This window comes from Cupressus sempervirens, chromosome 2, assembly GCF_028749045.1.
Source record: "Cupressus sempervirens isolate cs-2001-9-10 chromosome 2, ASM2874904v1, whole genome shotgun sequence".
Classification (NCBI taxonomy): Eukaryota; Viridiplantae; Streptophyta; class Pinopsida; order Cupressales; family Cupressaceae; genus Cupressus; species Cupressus sempervirens.
Genome location: NC_143119.1, coordinates 384,475,610 through 384,492,017, shown reverse-complemented (window position 1 = coordinate 384,492,017; position 16,408 = coordinate 384,475,610). Strand labels below are relative to the sequence as shown.

At 37.5% G+C, this 16,408-nt stretch overlaps 1 protein-coding gene across 1 annotated transcript in view; it reads right to left on the bottom strand.

Moving 5' to 3' along the window:
- RECQL3 (DEAD/DEAH box RNA helicase family protein) overlaps positions 1–16,408 on the bottom strand; it is a 280,411-nt gene that overhangs the window by 105,241 nt on the left and 158,762 nt on the right. The window lies entirely within an intron of this gene.

The window sequence follows — 16,408 nt, the reverse complement described above, 5'->3', positions numbered from 1 at the left end:
ATAGTTTGTAGCGGATAGAATATTTGTGGCCGACGGACTCCTTCGGGAAGGTTCGGCGGTAGTATTTATAGCCCGTCTGGGATCTTTGTAAAGGATGAATCATCTATTATTGCGAATATAATTCGGCTATTATGTTGTTCGTGTTCATTGCCTGTATGCGATCATTTTCTTTACCTGTACAGTAAACAAAGGCTATGTCACTCTAAAAATGTGATTTGATTAGCAATAATGGTTAGAAAGTGTGACAAGTCATGTTGCGCTTTCTCAATGGCAATGCCAGTCTATAGAGATCTTTATACCATCAATCAGTTCGCATAAGCATGACCAGCTGGAAAAAGAACATAGTATAAGTTAAAATCACACTTCCTCAATGGCGATACATTCAAAGGAAGAATTATCTTGGCAGCTAGTCCGAAAAATTACAACCAGCTGGTAAAGATTAAAATATATGTTAAAATAGCAGCTCCTTATGGAGATTTTTCTCTAAAGTAAAGATTAAGGAGTTGATGACAGTCAAAAAGATTGAAAATTCAGCATTAACAAATTCAAATGCCATTTAAAGAAGCACGATCAAGTTGTGTCATGTTCCCTTTTCGAGATAGCGAGTTTTGTTGCGCCATAAGACCATTTTGCCTTGGTACTTTGGGCAAACCAGGTTTTCTATGCGATCAGAGTAGTTTTTGGCCTAAGTGATTTCAGTTACGAGCTAATCGGGGTTATTTCAATGGGGTTCCACGACACTTATATTTTTAGTAAGTTAACAAGTTCAACATTCTTGGCATTTTAGGGTTCGAGTAGGAGCATCATGCCGAGACCTTCCCGGCAAGCTATCACACATGCATATCCGAGTCTATGTGGTTAGAGATCTAAATGCCTAAAGATTTACCGGATTTATCATAAAGTGACTTTATAACTTAAGTTCATATTGATAATGTCACTTTATTACCTATGGGTGTTTTATTACCTTAAGGGGGGGAAAGTGTTATTTTAAAAAGGAAATAAAGAAACAAAGAGGGGAATGCAAAGAGTCATTTGTTTGTGCTTAAAAAGGGAAGGAGCTCATTTTCAAAGGCTTGGTTAATGATTCAAATTTCAGTTTTCTCTCTTGGAGAACTATTTGAAAAGCTTCAGCTTTCATCCTGCTTGAGGATGGAAACCCTCGGCCAATAGACAATGGATGCAAACCCATTGTCCACGGAGACATCACACAGTGTCTCACATGTGCTTACAAGTTCTTTCTTAGTTTTCCAATATGTAATCATATGTTCAAGATTGGAGTTTGATAGCTAGTTATTGTATTGTTGATGTATAATGCAATAACAAAACTTGAGGTATTTTAATGAACATTTTCTAGTACATTGCTGGTTTATTCTGTTGGTTTTGATTGCAAAACATATATGTTATTTTCTGAAAATTATTTTTGAGTGAAATTTGGGAAAAATATCCATCCAAGATATTACAAGTTGTCAGCAATGAGAACTTTAATCCTAAGCTGTTTTCAGTTCCACACTTTTATCGTGGATTTTCTAATGAAAAGTGGCAATAAACTTGTAGGACATGCATAAAACAAAACCAAGTTAGAACATAAACATGAGTTGTACATTTTTAACGGCATCACCACTGAAAAAAGAAACCAACAGCATTGGCTAAAAGGCATGACAACAAGTTAAACTAAAAGTGTATTCAAGATGCAAGTTAAATGAAATACAGAAAAAAAATACGAAAATGTGACACCATCTTATCCAATCAATCAACACAAAAAATAAAGCAAAGGAGAGTTTATTTAGGTAGTTTATGTTGATGTTCTATAGCTTCAGTCGGATAAATCCTATGATACTAAAATTTTGAAGATAAATATATGTGTGGGTGTGTGTGTGGGGGGGTGTGTGTGTGTGTATGTCTAAAATACTATTAGGAGAAATATATATATCTATGGTTACATAATATAATTATTATATTTATTTCACCATAATGAATAGACATGTCCCATGAAGGGACATGTCTCTAAGTGCCTCATTCCCTAAATATAAAATGCAAGAGAGATTGTTGCATTTGAAACACATGTAATATACAAGCAATGTTATTACATTTGCAGCAATTCTTTACTACTAGATCAAGAATCTAGTAGTAGAATAGGTTCCCTTTCAACCTATAAGATTTCAATAATGAAAGAAATTGCAGAATTTGAAAGGTTATGAATGCACCATGCAACACATGCCCACTTGATTCGAGGCAATTTGTTTATTGTTGCATGGTTTTATACAATCCCATGTGGAAGAGATATATATGTGGAGATATATCGAAGGTATATTGGGGGTCGAGCGATCTACTCTAACTAGTTGAGAAGGGAATGGAACTAATGTATTACCCGCTTTGTATCTATGCACAAAAGTTGGGAAACTCGATTGGCAGGTTTTTTAAGGGTTTAGTCGCAGGAGTTAGATTACATGGTGGGCGATCTGAACTATTGTAGAGGATGAGTAGTGCTAACAAACTGGAAACGCGCTGCCAAATGGGGATCTGACTGTATGAATAAGCGCCATCATGGATAATGAACATGGAATGAAATTTGTTGGATCTCTATTTGTTCTAGAAATAGGCATATCATCATGGAAAATAAAATGGAACGAAATTTGGTAACTACTAGTCAACATGACTGGGTCACTGGACATCGAAAGGAGAAGAGGAGACATATAAACTCAGCATAATTAGATCATCAATGGAAGGGATTCAGGAGGCAGATTTATTGGATATCATTTAACCCTTCCTATTGTATTTGACCAAAGACCTTAAAGGCAACTTTAAACACATACGAATTGGCTTCTTATGGACGGAAACATGTCTCTGATCTAGAGCTTCATCTACCACTACAGATACACTGTATCATGCAATATTAGTGTCTGGAGGTGTTCTCCTGATGAGCTGATATCTTATTTCATTGTAAGAATATATTGGTAAAATCAATTATATTAAAAACAAGACTCATATGCTAAACAGCCTGTGGGTTCTTATAGTGGAAGTCTTGATGAACATATGTAAATGATTAGAGTTCATGATATCAATCAACAAATTAGAGGAGGGCAAGGCAGAGAAGGGATAAAGAAAGTCAGCTTAGAGATAACAATTATAATCTGCGATTAATATTAAGAGGAAAAATACCAATATTTCTTCCACAAGCGAACTGAGAAACACCCACCTTTTTAGCACAACATACCTTTTTCCAATCTATCTATCTATATATCTGACAGCAAATGGAAATGGGAGGACAGACTAGACAGCGAGAACATCATCAATCTAACTATTCAAATAGTTTGGAAATTACTTCATCCATATAATATCATGGAGAGGATATGTATAGGAAGGCCAATCATGGGAATGATATATGTTCTTAAGTTTTCTGATAACTCTCAACATTAAAAGGGTATGTCAGCGAGTATACATGGCTACAATTGACATTTTAACATGTCATGTGTGTGTGCATCACTCATAGATAAGAAGAAAATATTATTATTCCAAATAAACGATAAAGCACTGAGGATACATCCCCTCTACCATGAGGGAGCATTACACAGAGAGCGGGAAAGACATGAGCTAATATATTCAAACATATATACCTAGTGGTAAAATGACACAATGGGTTCACCTTATTTGAGGAACGTGTACAGTAAATCGAAAGGGCTCATGTGGTTAGCACCAATAGATGTAGGTCAACTCTATTGGAAACAATTATTCAATTGTATATTGTCATTGATGATTACACAAATGTCAATATTAACTGAGCAATATAGAGTTTGCGGTATTAACTTTGTCGATCTCAATATTAACTAAGCAATTGGGTAATGATGACTTTCCAGTATTAAATGAGTAGTTGGTTAATAAAAGGATTCCTACTAGCAGTATTGAACGAGTGGTTGGGCATCGAAGGAGATTAGTATTGACCGAGTGGTTAGGCAATGAAGAAGCCATAGTGTCAACTGAGTGATCAGTTCCAGTGTCGACCAAGTGACAACAGATTGAAATTGTAAAATGTTTTATTATTTGAGGCCAACTATTTGGATGTTTATTGATATTTTGAAAGGGTATTCAAGCCGACTTTTGCTGGCTTGTGATATATAATAAAGGTCAAGTTGTGAGGATAAAGTGTAGTAAGAAGAATATGAAAAGGATGGATATGTGAGCAGAGGCAAAAGGCAGAGCAAGAAAGTGTGGAAGATAAGCTGTAAAGAAATATTTGATCAAGAATGATCCAGAGGTCAAGCTAGAACAGAGATTTGAATCTTCAAAGATAGTTTCTTCAGAAATCAGGTGGTCAAATTGTTGTTGCTCTCCAACCATTGTAATAGTAAAGAAATCTCTTAAAAGAGTTGACGTAATAGTCATTTTGTAAATCCTCTAACAAAGTAACATTTCATGATTGAAGTGTTTGAAGACCTCTAACCAAGCCACTCCTGTCAGAATGATCTAAATCCTCTAAAAAGGTCATCTTTAACAGTATACTTTGTAACCTTTAACAAGGTTGGCTCCTAACAAGGTTCACTTCAGAAGAGTGAAAATTATTGTGACTAGTTGCAAGGTGGTTTTTCCCAAATTGAGTTTCCATGTTAAATCTCGATGTCATCTGTGTTCATGTTATTTACTTATGCTTTATGTTTCTGCAACTAACTTTATAAAGGATTAAATAGTTTAATAAATCTTAAGATTGCTTTGTTAACCGAGTGATAGTATTATTATAGTGTTAACCAAGCTATCTAGTATTGCATGCTTAGTGGAAGTTTGTATTGGCATCTAAGGGACAAGGATTTTTTTTTTGTGGTAACTGATTCACCCCTCCCCTCTCAATTACTCCTCTTACATTTCCAACAAACTCAACACATCACCTTACTTTTTGGCAAATAGACATCAGCAATAGACTTTAACAAACTCCAGATAAAGTTGGAAAGTCAACAATGATGTTAAGAGAAAATAACATTAGATGACCCCACAAGTCCATATGGAGGAATACAATTGAACAGAAATAAAGATGAGTGAGGTATAGAGTTTTACATAAGATGGCCTAAAATATTGTGGTTATGTAAACAAGATCTTATAAATATGGCAGTAATTAATCAAGTAAGATTTAGGAGGAAATTAGGTCAGATGTTGAAAGAAATATATATGGATGAATATGTGAAGGAAGTATAAGTGATTGTGAGAGGAATATTGTCAATTTAAAGGGAACATGTCTAACATTTCATTAAAATGGCAATGGAAGCAGCAAAGCCACTATATGTAAATAACATCTCAAGATCATTCAAATTATATATAAGTCTTAGTAAAATAAATCTTTTTGAACTTGAAGAAATCAGTCTTGAATCTCATAAGAAGGGATAGCGGACATTACAAGGCAAGATGCATTTCAAATACAAAAGGGAAATATCTTCAAGTTTTTTTTAATTTGCATTCACATAGAGGACAAAGTGCAAAAAATACAAAATAATAACCAATGTTCCATTCCCAATGTTTGACAAATGCTAATATGGAGGCATTTTGTGATTTGATGCATATGAAACCTTCATTGGAACAACTTGTATCAAGGATAAACAGATAAATATTCATTATCTTTGAATATTACATTTATCTACTCACTATAGTCTCTCTCTGATTTGTAATTCTATACATACTATAAAAACTTATGCCTTGATCATTTTCCTTTGTCTCTGAAGATGTTCTTGCAGGAAGAGAAGGTTGGTACTTTACACATGCTACCAAATATTGTGCACAACTCAATCTTATGACAGTAGCTCCTAAAAAGTTTTGATCTAGAATTCATTAGTCATCTGATGATCATGATGGATAAAAGTGAGGCTCTTGAAAAAAAATCTTTTTATGATTGAGATTATAAGTATCCTTCTATATCAAGAGGGAGCCTAATAGCTCATTAGAGGCAACCTTGGATAAAGAGAGGGAACAAATAGAGGATATGTTTCAATTCACCTAAAGGAGCTTGACATCTGACACTTCACCGAAGGTAACTTTAGAAGAGGAGCTCAAAAGTTGATATCAAATTCAGTGGGAGTTTTAACACTTTATTAGAAGTAACCTTGACAAGGAGGACAAAAGGTCAATGTTTCTTTGTGAAGAGGTTCCAAGTGCAATCCCTCGTATACATTCTTCTCTATGAGAGATAAGTTTGAGGTGAAAACCTTATTCTCTGATATGGTTTATGGTGGATGTCATGAAAACACCACGTGAGAGTATCCATGGTGACTTCATGTAAACTTTTGATGTCACATATGCATGGACCTGCCCTCTATGTACATCACGAGGAAGTGACGACTTCTAAATGATTATCACTTGTATTTGCAAAAGCTATTGAAAGGTGATGATCTTACAATAACTTAAATCATGATATACATTTTATATAAATGTTGAAACAAATGATGATAGATTATATCTTGTAAATCAACAGCTATGTGTTAGATGTCATTCAATTGACAATCTGAGTTATTGTATAGATATATCATAGGTACTTAGTGAATATCATGTGTTGATATTTTGTAGGCCATCACTCCTAGTATTTGGTGAATATCATGTGTTGATATTCAGGAGGCCAATACTTATGATATCATAAAAGATATCAAAATGGTGAATATCTTCTAATCAAAGATATTCTTGAATTTTCCATGCCTAATAATACCAAGGGTGTAATATACATCATGTGCTTATCCTTCTTAGCTAAGAGAGAGTGTTCATGTTTTGTAGCTTTAGTTGGATAATGTCGTCGGTAGAAATTGTGTATCAACCGACGGGTCCCTTCGGAAAGGAAATTGTGTATCAGCCGATGGGTCCCTTCAAAAAGGTTCTTGTTATGTAGCCGACAGGTCCCTTCGGAAAGGTTTTTGTTATGTAGCGACATGTTGTATGTGGCCGACGAACTCCTTCGAGAAAGTTCTTCGAAAAGTATTTATAACCCCTTCGAGAAGCATTGTATTCATCAGATCTTATCATTCAAGCATAATGTATAGTTTGCCATATGCGAATAATAATAAGAAGAGTTATGTTGTTCGTGTTCATTGTCTGTGCGCAATTCTTAATTAACCTATGCGGTAAACATTTGACGCTGTTGCCCGATGGACCTGGTATGCAAGCAGGTGGATATGAATTAAATGCCGAATCAGTTGAACAAAGATAAGAATAAGCTGAAAACAGCACGGGTGTTGAAAACAGCGCGGGAGTGCAAAACAATGCACGTACACAACAAAACCCTCAACATACAGCAATAATGGCAAGTCCAAAAGAAAAGTTGCCTAAATTTGATGGTGAAGGGACCGCCGATCCGATTCGACATTATAAAACATGTGAAACGATCTGGAGAGCAAATGGCATAACAGATACGAATGAATGGGTCCGACAGTTTCTAGCCACCCTATGGGGTGTTGCGTTGATTGGTTTACTGACACAGATCCGCAGAAGTTAAACAATTGGGATAATATTAAGAAGGAATTTATTGCGGAATTTCAAATATTGCGAGACGATAATGAGATTGTAGCGGAGATATTCAATACTAAGCAAGGGAAGAATAAAACAGTTCGAGTCTTCGCTAGGAAGTTAAAGGACCTGATCAATAAAATGGAGAATAAGCCGGCTGATGGGCTACAAAAGAGATGGTTCATTGAAGGCCTTAGTACGAAGCTGCGAAAGAAGATGAAGATCGTGCCACCATCAACATACATTGAAGCGTACAATCAGGCAATGAACCTTGAAAGTGACCAAAAGACAAAGAAGAAGAAGAACAGCTCGTCCAACTCAGATGACGATGCATCTTCAAGAGAAGATAGTAGTGATGACGAGGGAAGCAACAAGAAGGTCCGTGCCCTCCAGAAGGACATGATTCGGATGATGAAGGAGTTCAAGAACATGAACAAGGAGACTAAGGGAAATGACCTATGGTGCACAGAGTGCAAGAAAGAAGGCCATACGAAGGGATCATGCCCGAAAGACCAATTTTGTGAGATTTGCTAGATTATGGGACACTCGGTAAAGGAATGCCCTTTCAATTTGAAAACAAGAACACCGCAGGAAGTGTTCCTGACACAAAAGGCATCCCCGTCAGAAGGGAACGGGAACACTAGTACGGAAGGTGCCACATCAGGTGGCTATAGAAATAATTGGCACGGTCAGAACAACAACAACAACAATAGCGGCAACAACAATAATGGCGGAAGGAGTCGAATTCAGTATGATGCGAATGGTCGGCCAATTGTTCAATGCCACGCATGCAATTTGTGGGGTCACTTTGCCCGAGAGTGCACAACGGCGAACACACCGAAGTTGCTATGCCGATGGTGTGGACCGAGCGATCATGACGATGCTAAGTGCCCGAAGTCCGAAGTAAACTTGATTACCATCGGGACGGACGAGGAAGAAGTTCTGGCAATCACTCGGAAGCAAGCAAAGCTATACCCCGATCCAACGGAGGAAAAGAAGAGACTGGAGGAAGCACGGGCAGAGATTCAGAGAGCAATGCAGATAGAAACGACACACCTGAAGGACACGTCGAGTACCTCCATACGGAACTGCGCAGAACAGAACATTGTACAGCAAATATTGCAAGCCGAGATACCCGTTAGGATAAATGATCTGTTGTTCACTATGCCTCAGCTCCGATCGGCACTCACAAACATCGTTCCCGCTGCTCAACTACCAGGAGAACATGGAAGGGAGCAGGAAAGTGGAGCAAGTACAGCAAACAAAAAGGAGAAGGAAAGTGGCGCAAGTGCAGAAGATCCGATGCTATTAGCCCTCTCATCCAGACGCCATCTGACAGTCGTCGAAATGGGAATTCTCGGGACTGTATTGACGGAAACGATTGTGGACGAAGGGTCCGATGTCAATGTGTTGCCTGAAGACACCTAAAAAAAGTTGGGACAGCTGACATTATGGCTGCCTACATTCCATCTGCTAACGGCCGATCAACATGGAATCAAGCCATTAGGAGTACTCACAGCACAACCAGTGACGATTGGAACACAACCGTTCCTATTGGACTTTGTCATGATCCCACTGAAGCGGAGAGGATACGATGCCATTTTGGGTCGGGGGTGGTTGATACAAGCCAAGGCAAAACACGATTGGAAGAAAAATACTTTATCACTTGAAAGCAAAGGCCAGAAGTATGTCATCGATCTACACACTCAGATGATTGGAGAAGAAGCTCTATCTTCAGATTCCGAAGGAGAAGACGATGAGGAGGCAGAGTATGGAACCCGATCAGGAGGGAGTCCTACGATTGGAAGGAGATGAGAATCTGAATTCAGTAAATGGTCTTTACCACTGGCAGATGGAGGATTACGAGCTCTTTCCGAGTTGTAATATGCTAAGGATCGACGAAGGTAAGAAAGAAGGAAATGAATGTCCGAAGGAACAAAGAGAAGCCGAAGAAGGAAATGAATGTCCGAAGGAACACAGACAAGCCGAAGAAGGAAAGGCGGGTATGACAGAAGCTGAAGGAAAGAACATACAATACGAACCCAAAAGAAGGAAAGATTCTACTGTACGACTGCGTAGGAACAAATTCTTACGTCGAACCACAGATATAGTAGAAAGGTACCGGCAGCAAGGAAGACACACGATACGGTCTGCACAGGCAACAAAGAGGAAGGGTTCAATAAAAGTTGTAGCAGTACAGAGTGAATGTGTTATTGACGGACAGAAGGGGCAGCTGACGGAGTCCATGGTAGCGAGCTTCGGGAACAAACTGGGCGATATGGAGATGACACAGAACAGGCGTAGTAGGTTTCAACCAGGACAGTTGGCGTTGAGGTATGATGGACGGAATGAGATCAACCCAGGGAAGTTCAAAGTTACGTGGGTCGGACCATATCAAATTCAGGAAGTGGGTGATAACGGAGCAGTAAAACAATGGATGCTAGACGGAAAGGAAGTTGCCAACACAGTGAATAGGTTGAAGCTGAATGTCTGCCATGAAAGAAGTAACGCACCTCCATGGACGAACAACTTAGAGAAGAAGACTGTAAGTACTGTACATATGTAAATATTGTACATAGTTGTTCGAAAAAAAAAAAACAAACGGAAATTTTTTTTTTAAAAAGGCACCGTACGGATTCTTAATCTGCTCACCGTACGGTTTTGGAGTTGGTGTACGGTTTCTAATATTTGAAAGTAGTGTACAGTTTTTATTTGAAGTTGGTGTATGGTTTTTAAGCTTTTGAAGTTGAAGTACGATTTTTAGAGGCAGAGTACGATTTTTGAAGGCTGCTTACTGGAGCACCGTACGGATTTTTAACACCCTCACTGTACGAAATTTATTGTTTGCTTACTATGCAACGTACGGATTTTGAAGGTATGACAAAGTAGCGTACGAAAATTTCAATGAAGATGCAATGTACGGTTTTGGCTACTGTACGGTTTTAGGGAGGATAGACATTCTACAGTTTTTGAGAGAGTCACCGTACGGATTTCCAAAGTCGAGAATTCTAATGAGGTCCACCATACGGCTTTTAAGCTTGTGCTCCGTACGGCTTTCTAAATCACACCATACGGATGTTATAAAAGTCTATTTGCCATACGGATTTTGCAGAGCACATCAAATACAAACAGGGCGAATGGACTTTCCTGGCATACGATTCGCTAGCTGTGTTTGCACCATACGGATTAAAATAAGTAGCATATGGATTTTTTAAAGGCTTGGATTTTGTATCGTACGGATTTTAGGCTTTTGAAGATTGGGATACGGATTTTGGGTGTGGGCTGAAGCATTGAAGCCGTACGGATTTCGATTGCAGTTTAATAGGATTTCATTATATGCTTGAAATATTGTTGCGAAACGGATTTTGCCTTTTGGGGTTTGAGTTTTGCATAAAATGTTGCACGGGTTTTTATGGCGTATGGATTACATAGGTCTAGGCGTACGACTTCTGCAGGATATGACATTCAGATTTAGTAACATTTGAGGATATTGCATAAGGAAGGAGTCAATATAGTGGAGAACGTATGGTGTAGCTGTACATTGGTAGCACAGAAGAGTGGCAGGAGGTTTTCTAAAACAAAAACAAAAACAAAAAAAAAAAGAAAACATCGACAAATCAAGAATGCTCAGAATGAGTAACAGATGATGCCACAGGGTAGAGGAATAACCAAAGATTGCCAGAAAGAGTGTAGAATCGGCAGAAAATGACAGAAATGTTGTGTTCTGTGCGCTGCCCCAAGACCCCGCCGGGGGCGTTGCCCCCTGGACCCCCAGTCATTGCGGGTATCAATCGTGGGAGTCTGACCAGTTGAGAAGACATGGAGCTGCTGCAGGCATGGAGTGTCTGTGTACCAAAGGCACTGAGAGTAGGTGTTGGCTGTGAGGCTGTGTTGGTGGATGCGTAGAGAGCTCGGGAGGAGCTGATCATCCAGTTGGAGGCAGTGCAGCGACACTTGGCTTAGGGTACCGAGGAGTTGGAAGCAGAGAAAGCAGCACAGGTGGCTATCAAGTTCAGCTTGAGGAGTCAGTATTGTGTTAGCAAAGGCTATGGATGCAACGGTATGAATGTGAAAGTGATGTGGCAGATCACTATTGTTGTATTAGTTGTTTGAGTTTTGTTCTGTTGTTGTCAGGAGACGACTTTTCTTTTTGGGGGGGATGATGTCGTCGGTAAAAATTGTGTATCAACCGACGGGTCCCTTCAGAAAGGTTCTTGTTATGTAGCCGACGGGTCCCTTCAGAAAGGTTTTTGTTATGTAGCGACATGTTGTATGTGGTCGACAGACTCCTTAGGGAAAGTTCTTCGGAAAGTATTTATAACCCCTTCAGGAAGCATTGTATTCATTAGATCTTATCATTCAAGCATAATGTACAGTTTGGCATATGCGAATAATAATAAGAAGAGTTCTACTATTCATGTTCGTGTTCATTGTCTATGTGCAATTCTTAATTAACCTATGCGGTAAACAGATAAATCCTATGAGACTCAACTATTGAATATGTGTGTGTATTTGTCTAAAATACAATTAGGATAAATTAATATAATAATAAATGTATATAATTACATAATTTTATTATTATTATATTAATTTCACCATTATGAATATTCATGTCCCATGAAGGGACATGTCTCTACTTGCCTCATTCCCAAATATAAAATGCAAGAGAGATTGCTACATTTGTAACGCACATAATATACAAGGAGTGTTCTTACATTTGCAAAAATTATCTAACTTAACAATTTCTCATGTTGCAAAGGATGGAGATTATAATTACTTTATAGTTTGAAGCAATTAATTTATTATTTTCAGTTTCAGAAGCTACCTATTGTAAGATGGTTTACGAAGGGTTGACATCAGGACCCCTTGATCTTAGATAATGCAATTTTAGTGCAATAAGCAATGCTCTCACAACAAGGATATTGGTGGACCTACCATTCATCTATTTGTGCTCGTATGGGTTGTGTTGAAACCACATCCAATTGTGTCCCAATTCACTTAAGACCAATTTGCAATGTCCCCTTATTAGGCCTAGTAAAGTGATATGACCATTAGCCTATTCTAAAGTTCTCATAAGCTAGTTGGTGGAAGTTAAACAATTGTGGGTTTCTTAGCCTCTAGTGATGGTTTAAAGTTCATTTGGTATTGACAATTGTTGAGATGCTCTTTGTAATGTTTTCAACCATCTAAGTTGTTCTTTGCATTTCTTGGAGACACTAGTTAATTTTAGTCAGTGACCATTTTGGCCCTACATCATTCTTCAACATCTATTTCTTCTTGAGGTCATCAATTGTCATGTCCCCAAATTTAATTGTAATAATTTAATTTAATTAATTAATTAATTGGTCCTAGAATTTAAAATAATATAATAAAAGGACCTTAATTAGTCACTTTAATTAATAAAAATGGGGCCCAAGTTAATAATATTTGTATTTGTGGTTCTGATTGATTTTGTATATCTCGGACCCATTTTTATTTTTAATTGTTTCCATAGGTGTTGCCATCGGCTATCTTTGTAAACCCTTGGGAGTTCCTTTGAAGGGTATTTAAGCACGACATGTAGGTAGTGGTTGTCATGCGATTTCGATTATTTCTTTGTATAGCGAATTCTTGTTGGAGTCCAATATTGTTCCCCATTTCGGAAGTACAATATCTTTTCTATTTGGCTATTCCGATTTCGGTGGGATTCAACCCTCGCCCTATTCTATCTCTGTATTACTTGGCTTGAATCTAGCAAATCAAAGTATAACTCTTGTTTGCAAGTATCGTTGTTTCTGGAAGATAGATATATTTATTTATTTGTTCGCGTGTAGCGATGTACGCTTCGTCTCATATTGATATTATGTAATTAATAAACAACTACATTATCTCATTAAAGGTAATTTGTTGCCATCCTCTGTACCCATTCCTTCATCACTCTCTACAGCCCTGACAAACACCCTTCAACACATCATTTTGTACGACCACCTAACCATACGTCCGTATGAATACCCTCTCTCTCCACTATACGGCTCATAGTTTTTACCATATGCTACTTACTGTTGTATGCCATCAAGCATCTTGGACAACTTCACACCCACGGTACACCTAATTGTTGTAATTCATCCTCTCTACTATGCAAGCCTTCGACACCCTTTCCTGCAACCTTCAACTTCCTTCTATATGGTCTTTGACTCCCTTCAAAAAACACCTCCGGTCAAAGATCCCCTTCGAGTTAAGTATACACATTTGGCATTTATGTCAAAAAAGAGAAGTGTAGATGAAAGCATATATGTATAAAGAGGGAGAAGTATATGTAAAGACATGCAGAGAATATATGTATGGGGAGCAGTACTCCAGATATATATAAGGTTTATGTATGGGGGAGGAGTATAGTATTATACTAATACATAAACAGTTAAGCAAAAAACATGTTTTACAAAAGCAATTTTGAAAAATCTAAAAAACAGAGTATGTTACCGAGTTATAGACACAGAATGATGATAAAAGAATGATTTGATTTGTAATTTTGAGTGTCCAATTTTTGGGATGATATGTGTTTTTGTCACTAATATTAAGGTCAATTTGGCTACTAGTGACTCGCACTTAATATACAATTTCTACCGAGTTTCTCAGTTGCTACTGAGCTTCAGAACCTATGTACAGTTCATACCAAGTATAGCAATATCTACCTGGTTGTTCAGTGTAGGTGATGGAAACTCTAGTGTTAACCGAGCTCCACAGTGTCAACTGAGTTACACAGTGTTAACCATGTTCTCCAACGTCTATCAATCTTGCAGTGTTAGCGATATGAATCTAGCGTTGACCAAGCCATTGAGTGTCAACCGAGTGATTCAATATATGCCGAGTTTCGCAATGTTCATCGAGTCACACAGTGCTGACCAAGTTCAAGCTACTTGGAAGTGATCAGTATGAATCGAGCCTCTTCGTCAACCAAGTGTTGGCAGTGGTTGCTGAGTATCAGAACATCACTGAGTTTGTCTTCAAAACCTGAGTTACAATAGTTGGGCTGACTTTGTGGATTTTAGTGAAACTTGTATTGTAGCCAACTCCAATGAGTTGTGATTCCGATTGGTATATATGTAATGCATTGTATCATATCCAAATAAGATATATGAAGAGAATATGATCAGCAGAAGTGCGAATTAAGAAGGCTACAAGCAGTATAAGGGACAACAAAGATTTATCTATCACAACAAGGTGATCATTACAGTTCAAGGAATCTCAACCAGCAAATTAGAGTTGCAGATCAGAGATCGGCCACTAATTCATCCTAACAGGTGTATCAGTTAAATCCTTTAACAAGGTAGACTTAACAGTCTTATGTAAATCTCTTTACTGAGTGCATACTTCATTGTATATTTTGTAAATCCTTTCACAAGGTGGACCTCACAGTCCTTATTGCTCCTAACAGGGCAGATCATCAAAAGTGATCAATTGTAAGCCTTAATAGGTTAACTCTATACTGCAGTACTAAAGCTTGTGGGTATCATCCCCACCCCAGTTTTACTTTCTAATTTGGAAGGTTTCCGGGTTATCATATCTTATATCAAATTGCTATGAATTTTTATTTGATTTCATTCTTTCATGCATGCAATTAGATCAGAATATTATATGAAGGATTAACTGGTAAATTAAGATTAAGTTTTATTGGTTCTTGGTTCACCCCTCCCCTCTCAATAACCTTGCCTACCTCATATTTCCAACACTCACATGGCAAGCTTGCCACAATAAAGAGAGGATCTTGCCTCCCCATATGGAAAGAGAAGAAATTAAATTTTATAGGGCAAGGAAGGAACTCAATTTGGTGATTTTGATTAAACAAGGAAAAAAAAAATACAAAAGGGGAAGGGTAGGAAGCCTCGGCCAATCAGCAAGGCCTTAAATCAAACTTGTGGGCATAATTTTCAAACTCTAGGCCAAAGTTTGATCCAAATGGAAATAGAATAGACCTACGCTAAAACATGTGGCAAAAGTTCAAGGATGGGGACCAAAATTGATAAATAATAGCCACATTAGATAATGTATGGGCCTGATATAATCATATAAGGGCTTAATTCGAGGAAGAAGGGGGCTAATAGAAGGCCTAAATTGTAATGGGTGGGCACTAAGAGGTTAGCATGGGGGCTCTAAGTCCTAAATGCCAAGTCCTATATATGAAACGAATGGCCTTGAATTGAACGCTGATAAATCAGGCATTAAACCCAGCATGTAGGCCCTAAATCAGACCCTTTCTCCAAGCATATGACCTTAAGAATTATCATAAGACTTTAACATCTGGACTGAAATTCAAATAGGCTTGGCCCCAAAAAGTAGCATGTGGCTTTACGTGATGTCCCTTCTTTGAGATAGAATTCAATAATAAATGATTATTAAATCATGAGAATTTAATAAATAAACAATATTATTAAGAATATAAAGTATAAAAATAAATAAATAATATAATATTAATGAATCGGTAATAATAATATGAAAATATTAAATAATTAAATAAATTATTTTTATATATATATATAACACTATTATGTATTTGATAAATGTAACATAGATCAAAGTTCAGCTTCTTTATTTCAGCTTCGAACAATGGTGAATGGACTCAAAGATGAAGGTAGACTAGATGGTCCACCCAACCCTACTTCATGGATATTTAGATTCCAGGTTGCTTTTGAAGAAAATGGTCTTCTCAACTAAGTAAAGTTTAATGTAGTTGAACCTTCTGATGACATTGAGAAAGCTCAATGGAGAAAGAATAATATCATGGCAAGGAAGATATCGATTGATTCTGTTAAGGGTAATCTTGTACCTATCATATCCAAGTTGAATTCAACTAAAGATATGTTTGAGAATCTTCAAAGCTTAAATGAATTCAACAACACTAGCAGAGCTCACACCTTGATATGTCGTCATCTTCATTTTGAAATGGCTAGAGGAGAATCAGTTG